Source organism: Tursiops truncatus, chromosome 2, assembly GCF_011762595.2.
Source record: "Tursiops truncatus isolate mTurTru1 chromosome 2, mTurTru1.mat.Y, whole genome shotgun sequence".
NCBI classification, from domain to species: domain Eukaryota; kingdom Metazoa; phylum Chordata; class Mammalia; order Artiodactyla; family Delphinidae; genus Tursiops; species Tursiops truncatus.
The window spans coordinates 137,331,611-137,342,594 of NC_047035.1; the positions used below are offsets into that span (position 1 = coordinate 137,331,611).

Here is a 10,984-nt window from a genome sequence, read left to right on the forward strand (position 1 = left end):
AAACATAAAATTCAAAATAGTGGTTACCTCTGAGGAAGTAAGAAATGGGATGGGAGTTAGGGACACATTGGCACTTTTAAGTGTATATTTTTTTCCTTCAATCAGCATTCATTGTACTGTTATTTTTTTAAAATTACATATGTTTTTTAAGTAATATTTGTGCTTACTCAGAATTTTTTTTTAATTAGAAAATAATCATTGTGAAGGGAAAACAAAGGTAGGACAATAAAATGAAGTCTGAAGTACACAAAAATTCATGCCATCAGGATCTGCAGAACGGACAAGCTTCTAATTTGGCTCTGACTTTCTCAGCAGACAAGGCAGAGGAAAATACAGTCAGTTATAGAACTTGCACTGCCAAGAAGATAAAAACTTAATAGCTGCTTGGAAGAAGCACAGCAATACCCATCACTGGATTTTAAAAGAAATCTCTCTCATGAGTTTTCTCAAAGGACCTTGGCATGATACAGTGAGCAATATCCTCCACTTCTGAACACAATGCTGAGTTTCACACGGCTACTCCTTTTAACAGTGACATAGTTGATGTGCCCATTTTGATACAGTCCAAAAAACATACTGGTAAGATTTAAGCATTTTAAAATACCAAGTACTGTACAAAACTGCCTCCCTCAATCCCTGCCCAGGACACCTCTGACACTAGCACCCTGCGAAACTAAGATGCGGGCTGGAGTCAGGGAGACCAGAAGGGGATGCGATAGGCAGGTAAGGCCCATGAATGGAAGAAGGAGTAGGCATCAGACAACATCTAGCAGACTAACCACATATAACTGAATCAGATAAAGTAAACTAGCTGTTCGACTTAGAGCCATTGATCATTTTAAGCAAAGCAGATGCTTAATTCTAAAAAAAATCTGTATATATTTTGAACAGTCCCATCTTAAATTCTCCAATTTGTCTTTTTAAGGGAAAAGCCACCAGTACTGTGGTGGAGGGAGTAGAGGGGTGGGGTGGGTAGAGGTGAAGGCCTGCTGGCTTCAGCTCCAAATTGGACAGAAAATCCACACTTAATTTCCTAACCCTTCTCTCAGTGTGCTCTCTCTCCCTCTCCATATTTTACATCACACAATTATGGTTTTTAGAGAGATGGTGGAATTCTTAGTCTTTTTCAACTTGTTATTCCAATTATAAAATACATGCTCATAAACTCAAACCATACAGAAAAAGTACATCATGAAAGTCCCTTCTAGTCAGAGTGGGAGTTATGAAAAACATTAGAGTAACTTACATTTTTCCCAGAAGCCCTCTACCCGTTTCCCTAGTCCAGTAAATGGCATGGCCATTCACCTGCTAAAAGGAACCAGAAAGCTGAGAGTCTCCCTTGATACCTCTTTCCCTCAGCCCCCATACCTGATCAGTCACCAAACTCTGGAGATTTTACCCCCTAAACAGTCCTCTAATGCTCCACCTTCTTCTATCATGACCTGCCAGTACCCTTACCCAAAATTTTATAACTTCATGTCTACGTTATTGCAACCGCTTCTAAGTGGTCTCCCTAAATCCACTCCTATCCACTTCCAATCCACTTACCAGAGCAATCTTTTCAAAATGCTTTTTTGATCACGTCCTTTCCCCTACAGATTAAAACAAATATCTTTCCATTGCTCTTAATGATACGGATCAAAATCCTTGCCGTGCCAACCAGATGCCTCAAAGGCTCAGTGCTGCCTCTCCAGCCTCATCTTTTCCCATTTCACTCTAATCATTTCTTCAACAAGTGGCCTACCTCCTGCCTCTGAACCTTGGCACATGCTCTTCACCTCAATCTAAAAAAAGCTCTTCTCTTCACTTTGCCGAGTTAACTCCTGTTTCAGGTTATCAGCCTAATCATCACTTCCTGAGAGAAGTCCTCCTTAACCTTTCCCACCAGATAAAACACCAATACACCAGCCATACCTCTCCTTCTTAGCACTTACCACGCTTGCAACTTCATTTCTGCATTTTACTTATGTCTGTGGCACTAGATGGTGAACTCCTGACCGGTACACAAACATTATATCCTGTATGCCCATCACAGCATTTGACCCATCGAAAGCCTCCTTTCCTGAACGTTCTTTACCAACTCAAATATCCACAGGTGCTGTTCGCTCTGCCCAGCATATATTTCCTCTGGCCCTTGCCATACTTCTCAAGCCGCAGCTCAAGTGTCCTCTCGTTCAGGAAGTCTGCTCTGACACCCTTGCCGAAAGAGATCTTTGCTGCTTTACCATTACTTTTTCTGTTCTTTTCCATAGCCATTGCCACAATTTGAATTTGTACTTTCAGCAGCATGGTTAGGTGTTTAATGTTCGACTCCCCTGTAAACTATCCTCTCCAGGCAGGACGTAACCATGGCTACTTCAGTCACCTTAGTTTTCAGAGAGCCTAGCACTAGGGCTGCCCCACTGCATGCGTTCGTACGTTATCTATGGAACGAAAGAAAAAAGCCTGACTGAACTGGGCCACTAACTCGTGCGGTACTAAGCAAGACCTTCCTCCCTGCTAGGTCTGTTTCCCCGGGCAGGCAGGTGCACGTAACCCTCAATTCCTTCTGACGGCTTCCTAAACGGGAAGGGGATACCCAGGGGCGGGCACACACGCCCAAGACGCCCCCGGAAAGAAAAGCCCGGGGCGGGGCCTCAATGGGAAGAGAATTCTGAGGGAAGGCGGGGGCCGCAGGGCCTCGGTGTCAGGCGGGAAGGGGGCAGCCCATGGCGGTAACTCGAAGAGGCCTCGGGGAGGGCCTGACGGGTTTGGAGGCTGAAACAAGGAAGGAGAAGTCCTCACCTGTCCGGTCCGGGCTCAAAGGGCCGGGGCGAGGGGCTCCCCGGCCTGCTTGGCGCGCGCCTCACCCAGCCCCGCCCCCGCCATGCTGTGGAACCAGATGCCCGCAGCTGCCGGCTCCCGCTTACGCTAGCCACCGGAAGTGCGGTGCAGCGAGAAGGAAAGTGGAGAGAGCGCGGCACCCGGCCGGCCGGCCCTGAGAGACGGTATAGCGCACCCTGCTGCCCGGAGGGGGATCGAAGCCCTAGAGGCCCAGGGGCTGCGAAGGAAAAATTGAACCAGGCGCCGTAACCTCGGCACCTGAGTGATCTCCTATGGCAGTGTCTCTGCAACCGCTGGACACACTTGCAAAAACATGAATAAAAATTAATTTTTCACCTCTTGATTAAATGCACCATTTCATCAGCTGAGAAACTAATCGTTTTCTGTTATCTCCTCCTAGACAGTGAGCTCTTTAAAGACCGAGGCTGTACTGATCTCTGAACGCTGTGCCTAATACATTTACTAGCACACAGTGGACTACAGTAAAAGCTTATTGCATTAAATTAATGCTATAACCTTTACTTGACTTTTACTTACATTGTCTCTTACAACCTGGTTCCTCCCCCGAAGCCTCTGCTTTGTCCTATTTCTGGACATCCTGCCCCCAAATTTCCCTGCCTCAGCCTCCTTCAGATAATTCAGGTCTCAGAGTAAATGTCACTTCCTCAGAACTCTTGTCTGACCACTCTCATTTCACCACCATCGTGCTATTTCTTCCTAGCACTCATCCCTATCTGATATTACCCCATTTGTTTTGTTTTCTTTCTTTCTTCTGTTTCCCTTGCCCCGACTAGAATGTAAATTCCGTGAGAGCACGGGTTTCGTCCTCTTTTCTTTTCTACCCTCACCTAGACCAGGATTTAGCATCTTGCTGGTGCTCAAGGAAGGTTCAGTCCGTGAATGAATGGCTCTGCCCGTAGGGCTCACAGCATCTCTATGAGGAAGGAATGTTTATTGGCTTTTTTTTTAAGTGCAATTTTATTAACTTAACCGTCTTGGTTGACGTTGTTATAACAAAATATCATAGACTGTTTAGTGGCTTTTACAGATGAGGAAACTGAGGCTCAAGGAGGATCCATGACTTGGAGATGAGGGTGGTTAAAAGGAAACACCGTGGGTTCTTGGTCCAGTCTTGACATTTCCAAGCTGAATGTACTGACTTCAGAGTCTCTGTTTCTTCTTCTAGGAAACGAAGATATAGTACGCAGAGTATATCTCAAGTAGAGAAAAAAGAAAGAGAAGGAGAAGGAGAAGAAGACGGAGAAGAAGAAAGGGAAGGAGGAGAGGAGAAGAAGGAGAGGAGGAGAAGAAGGAGGAGATGAAGAAGAAGAAGGAGAAGAAGAAGAAACTCTAAATTTCAGGTTGCCCCCAGCTTCGGGGCTGGGTGGCCCATGGAGCCAGCTCTGAGTGGGCTGCCGACCTTCCCCTTCCCCATTCAGCTTGTCAGATGATGCCCCCAGTAAGGGGTCAGCCCAGCACTCTCTCACACCCCCCCACAGCCCTCCCTGAACACTCCTGCCCACCATGGGGGAGGCAGGACTTTCTCGAGCTCCTCTGATTTCTTCAAGGAAAACTTTTCCTATCGAGTGGAGTGGTTTAGGACAAAAGCATTCTGGGACATTGAATCCATCATACTTTCCTCAACTTTTGTATGGGTTTGAAATTTTTCATAACATCAACAACAGCAAAAGCTGAAGCTACCCTGCAGCCTGCCTGGCACTCAAGTATCACTTACCGATTAGCTTACTCTCATGCTTGACCTACAAGAAGAGAGAGGAATGGAAGGAACTTCCTCTCCTGGAATGTACACCTGTACTGCCCTGTCCCTGGCATGCCACTGCATGGGGATGACAGGTGAATGGGGGCCATGCCTTCCCTTCTCTGCTGACTATTGGCCTGTAAGTTTTCCCCAAGAGCTTATTACTTTAAAAAAAAAAAAAAAAAGGAGGGAGTTTTGCAGTAAAACTGGTTTAGTTATTTATATATATATATATATTAATTTAGTTGTTTGTTTGTTTGTTTGTTTGCGGTATGCGGGCCTCTCACTATTGTGGCCTCTCCCGTTGCGGAGCACGGGCTCCGGACGCGCAGGCTCAGCGGCCTTGGCTCACGGGCCCAGGCGCTCCACGGCATGTGGGATCCCCCCAGACCGGGGCACGAACCCGTGTCCCCTACATTGGCAGGCGGACTACCAACCACTGCGCCACCAGGGAAGCCCAGTTATTTACTTATTTATTTTTGGCTGTGTTGGGTCTTTGTTGCTGCGCACAGGCTTTCTCTAGTTGCACCGAGCGGGGACTACTCTTTGTTGCGGTGCGTGCGCTTCTCATTGCGTTGGCTTGTCTTGCTGTGGAGCACGGGCTCTAGGCGCGCGGGCTTCAGTAATTGTGGCACGCGGGCTCAGTAGTTGTGGCGCACGGGCCCAGTTGCTCGGCGCATGTGGGATCTTTCCGGACCAGGGCCCGACCCCGTGTCCCCTACATTGGCAGGCGGATTCCCAACCACTGCACCACCAGGGAAGTCCAAAACTGGTTTAGTTTTGTAGTGAGACTGGTTCAGTTCAGCCTCAGGTACTTCTTACTTACAAGTTACTTATCTGTACCCCAGTTTCCCCACCTGTAAAATGGGGATAACAATCGTAGTGCCTGTATCATAGGATCAGTGGAGAATAAAATTAGTTATTGCACGTAAAGCTCTTAGTACTGCCTGACACATAATTAGCACCCATAAATGTTAACTCATTAATTTGGCTCTTACCATGCTGGACTACCTTGTCTTGGAATGTTATGGGTTTGTCTCATCAGTGAGGCTGTAAGCAAGTCCCTTGAGAATTAAGATTATGTTTCATACCCTCATGCTCCCACCTCAGACTGACAGATATAACTTTCCTGTGAATATCAGCTCCATCCTGGGATCCTGCCACTGGCTTATGTGGCTTCGGCAAGTCACTTTTCTCTGCCTGCTTTCCCATCTGTGAAATGGGTGTACGAGGGAGTTAAGGAGTGTGGAAACCACTGTGTTTGTGAAAGACCTAATTTTTACATGAATTTTTAAATCAAGTAAATAATATATGAGTACATTTACACAAACTTTTAATCACACAAATCATACAGGAACACTTTACTCTTGTAAAGCTACAAATAATATAGCAATAGAGTAAAAAGTGAAACTCCTCCACATCTTCAATCCCACCTCTCCCACTGTAGTAAGTGTATATCTATCCTTCCAGGACTTTCTATGCATTATTGTTGTAAATGGATGAACATGCAGAGATCTATATATAGGATTTTGCTTCACTTTTTTCTTTCCACATGAATGGCTATTGCCTTAATATTGTTTTGTAACTTGCTCCTTCAGTAAACACATTTGTCATTATGTTTTGGAGTTTGTTCTATGTCAGCACATAGATGTCTAATTCATGCACACTATCCCACAGTATGAATGTCCCATGATTTAACTATACTCCTATTTATGGGCATTTAGGTTTCTGGCAGTTTTCACTTTTATAAGCTGCCTCAGTGAATAATCTATATATAACTTTGGACACAAGTATAGACATATGACATATATTTAACAGTAAAATTACTAGGTCAAAATTGAGGCATTTAAAAAGTTTTGATATAGAATGCTAATTACAAAAAGTTGTACCAATTTGCACTCTTATTTCTCCACATCCTTGCCTACACTGTATATCATCAGTCTTTCTTGTTTTTGCCAGTTGCATTAGCAAAAGATTATATTTTGTTGTTTTAACTTGAATTTTCCTGATTACTAATGAGATTGACTAATTTTTTCAGATGTTTATTAGCCATTTACAGTTTTACTATGAGTTGCCTTTGCATATCCTTTGCCCATTTTTCTACAAGAATATTTTTTCTTATTTATATGTAGGAGCTATTTATATATTCCAGATATTGATCTTTTGTTAGGACTGCAAACATTTTCTTCCTGTCTGAGGCTTGTCTTTAATTTTTAACTTTATTTATAGTGATGTCTTGAAAATGCTCTGACCTTCCATTACTGTTCTTGCTATTTGTCGATTTAATGCAGAGTCTAACTTGTGGAGGGCATCACACTGTGCTTCCTGGAAAATCTGCTAGTGGCATAGGAGGCCTAAGGTTGTCTTTTCTCCCTGCCTTTTCTAGGAAGTGGATGTTGTTTCATTTTTCCAGCTGTTATTGCTATCAGAGTATGATGGGGTTAAAGAGGCATCCAAAGGCAAGACCATGAGTGTTTGTGGGTCTTTACAAGGACTTTGCCTTCAATTTGTAGTGAAATCAAGAGCCGCAGGAAGGCTTTGAGCAGAGAAATAACATAAGCAGTCTCATGTTTCAGAAGGTTCACTCTGGCTTCCACGGGGAAAGGGGGCTATTAAGAGACAGTCAGGAGGCTACTGCAATGGTCTGGGCAAGAGATGTTGGTAGCCTGGACTGGTGTTATAGAGGTGGAGGTGGTGAGAAGTGGTCAGATTTGGAATATATTCAATATATGAAGATGGAGTAAAGAGGACTTGCCAATGGATTGGATAAGTGGTGTGAGAGAAAGAAAGAGAAGAGGCAAAAATGTCCCAAGATATTTGGCCTAAGTAACTGAATACTTTTGTTCAGAAAGTAATAGAATATTTGGATTGGGCTACATTTGAAGTCAGCTCCATGAGGACAGGGATCATTTCTATTTTGCAGCTACTATTTTGCAGGTCTGTGCCTCAGGGGGGCCATTTTCAAGGATACCGGATGCCACTTTCTATTTCCACAGCTCTTCAGCCTGCCTCTCCCAGATGTTCCAGCTTCTAATTCCCCACTGCTCCCTCCCATTGTGCTCTCACACTGGGAACAACACTAAGTCCTGAGCCCCCACTGCATCCCCAGGCCCCTGCCTTTTTCTTCCCTCTTGGGAGTCTCCATACACACAGGGTCCCCAAGGGAGTGGGATGATGGAGTGATAGGGAGGGGGCCTGAAGGGCTTGAGAGCATCTCTCCCCTCACTCCAGTCCTTCTGTCGCTCTTCTGCCAAGGCTTTTAGCAACTCTGCTCGCTTTCTGCATTAGCCATGAGAGGAGAAGATGGGCACAAAAGCAGGACAAGAGGCTCTTGTTCTTTCTCCCCTTCTTGAAGAGGCTGGTGAGCTCCTTCTACCGCTATATTCAGTGGCAGACATTCTTACCCTGAGTATCACATCACCACCCCATCATCATCATCATCATCACCATCATCATCATCATCAATCTTTAATAAAATAATTGAAATTGGGGACTTCCTTGATGGCTCAGTGGTTAAGAATCCACCTGCCAATGCAGGGGGCATGGGTTCGATCCCTGGTCCGGGAAGATCCCGCATGCCGCGGAGCAATTAAGCCCGTGCACCACAACTACCAAAACCCGCGCACCTAGAGCCCGTGCTCCGCGCAACAAGAGAAGCCACTGCAATGAGAAGCCCGCGCACCGCAGCGAAGAGTAGCCCCACTCGCCGCAACTAGAGAAAGCCTGTGCGCAGCAACGAAGACCCAATGCAGCCAAATAAATAAATAAAAAATAATTGAAATTGTCGATGGGGCTTCCCTGGTGGTCCAGTGGTTAAGACTGTGCTTCCATTGCAGGGGGCGCGGTTCGATCCCTGGTCGGGGAACTGAGATCCCACAGGCCATGTGGCATGGCCAAAAAAAAAAAAAAAAAAAAAAATGTAATTGTCATTTAGTACATATTTACTGTACGCCAGACCCTATAAAAAATGTAATTGTCATTTAGTACATATTTACTGTACGCCAGACCCTATACCAGTCATTTCCCTCAGGCGATCTCATTTACTCCCCTGGGTAACCCTGTGTGTTAGGTATTAACCCCACTTTACGGGTGCAGAAACCGAGACTAAGTTTCACTTGACCCTCTTGTGGAAACCCCACCCAATTCTTGCTTTACAAGGCTCACTTCTTCATATGTCCTTTATTGATATTTGCAAGAAGTGCTCAGTTTCTGCTTACCGTTCCTCAGCCTTCAGATTTCAAATCCAAGTTCTTACCAACTGTTTGAAGACGTACCTTCCCCCTGTGCTCTTGGCTGAATGCTCCCTGACCCACGAATAGGTTTGGGCTTTTTTTTTTAACTCTTCAGTGAGGCTGCAGCCTTCGATCTTTCTCAGGCATCTTCCCACTGCCTCTTGCACTTATGACTTAGTGCTCAGGAAACTGGATGAATTTTGTTCTGCTCGGTTTGGGGTTGTGGGGGGAGAATAACTTCCAGATTTGGGTCAAGAGGAACATGGCGGCTGCTGTTTGGAGCTTTCACTATTTTACCCATTTCTTACCAAAAATCAATCTCTCTCTCTCTCTCTCGTTCACATGGCAGAGAAGAAAAGTATGGGCTTCAGAATAGATTGATCTCGGTTTAAACAGGCTGTCCCTTGCTGTGTCTGGACTGGGACCCTGGGGAGCGAGAATGGGGCTAAAATCTAGTTCTTACTGGCTCAGCCAAGCTCTGAGACCCTCAGGCCCAGGGACCTCGGCACAGGGCTGCATCAGCAGCTGGGAAAGGAGTGTCTTTTTCTCTCTGGTCCTCCCAGAGGACTTGCCTTTTTTACAATCAACCTGCTCAGAGAGGGAGCCTTGTCCTAATTCACACAAAGATGCCTTATGGTAGCAGCAACCATGGTTCAAATCTCATTTTTACCCTATGCCCTCAGTGTGACTTTAGACAAGCGACTTCACCAATCTGTTCCTGTTCAGCTAATCTTTCTGGAACACTGGCTCTGTGCCAGGTGCTGTTCTGGGTGTGGCAGGACCAAGGTGAATAAGTCATGCTTCTTGCTTCAGAGAAGCCTGCAGTTTAGTCGGAAAGACACTCACAAACAGCTAATTTCGATATGATATCGTGAGCACTCAGTTAGAGGTCTGTGCAGGGTAGGTGGGTGGACACCTAACCCAGGACTCCAAGGGTAGATGCTACAGAAGATGCTGAAGGAGAGGTGGGGATGGCACTCCAGGCAGTAGGGACCACAGGGGCAAAGGTATGAGATGCAAAATACCATCGTGTCTGCAGGCACCAAAGCGCAGTTGGGCGTTACTGAAGCAGAAAGGGTAAGGTAGGCAGGGATCGGGATAGGAGAGAGGGCTAAAGGCCCTGAGGCTCACTTTTCTAATCTCTAAAACCGAGGTAAGAGTATTACCTCCAACAGGTAATACTAGATCCAGTTAGGTATTCAATCAACAATCGCTTCCGCTTCCGTGGCCAAGCAGATTTGAAACTTCCCAAAGGCGGTTACTTTGTCTTAAAATCATGGCTAGGGCTACACCTCACCTGCGCACTGTGCTGAGAATAAAGTCTGATTTAAATAAGACTTTTTTTTTTTTTGCGGTATGCGGGCCTCTCACTGTTGTGGCCTCTCCCGTTGCGGAGCACAGGCTCCGGACGTGCAGGCCCAGCAGCCATGGCTCACGGGCCCAACCGCTCCACGGCATGTGGGATCTTCTCAGACCGGGGCACGAACCCGTGTCCCCTGCCACGAGCCCAGCCGCTCCACGGCATGTGGGATCTTCTTGGACCAGGGCACGAACCCATGTCCCCTGCATCGGCAGGCAGACTCTCAACCACTGCGCCACCAGGGAAGCCCAGTAAGATGTTTTTGATTGTCTAGCGCCTAGCACATATTAGAGACCTAATGAATATTTGTTGAATGAGTGAATGAATGAATGAGTTAAGCCAAAGCTAAAGTCTAGTTCTCTCCTCCTTCTAGATGTACCTGAGATAGGGGGGTGGAGGAAGATCTCTGGAGAGGCAGGAGAAATGGGAAACACATCAGCCCCTTCCCTTTCCTGTGGAAGCAGCTGCTTCAACCACTGAGCAGAGCCCTCAAACCGGGGGCCCTGGGGGTACCCCAGGGCCACCCTGTTCCACCTTCTCAGGGGCAGGACAGGGGAGGATGGCTGAGGTGTGAGTTTGGGGGTGGAGATGTGCAGGCAGAGCTACTGGAAAACAATTGCTCAAGTTACTTGCTGGAAATGAAAGAAAGAGGCTGGACGGCCGAGGAGGCAAAGCCCAGGGAACATAAAAAATCTTAGCTGCAGGGGAAAGCACTCTTCTTCCCATGAAGGCAATGAAATTAGAGGTAATTGTGCGACACAGAGATTCGAGAAAACCTAGGGCGGCTAGCAGGTAAGGGGGGCCAGGACT

At 46.2% G+C, this 10,984-nt stretch overlaps 1 protein-coding gene across 12 annotated transcripts in view; it reads right to left on the minus strand.

Annotated features, from left to right (window-relative positions):
* DET1 (DET1 partner of COP1 E3 ubiquitin ligase) overlaps positions 1 to 2,937 on the minus strand; it is a 67,126-nt gene extending 64,189 nt beyond the window's left edge. For 8 of the 12 annotated variants that reach the window (XM_073801385.1, XM_019945803.3, XM_073801383.1 and 5 more), the window contains exon 1: positions 2,785 to 2,912. The gene's annotated coding sequence lies outside the window, so the exon portion shown is untranslated. Of the gene's footprint in view, positions 1 to 1,246; positions 1,879 to 1,934; positions 2,552 to 2,784 lie in introns of those variants that run through there. The other 4 variants (XM_019945802.3, XM_019945806.3, XM_019945801.3 and 1 more) reach the window with 3 other exon arrangements.
* Positions 2,938 to 10,984: the final 8,047 nt, after the last annotated feature.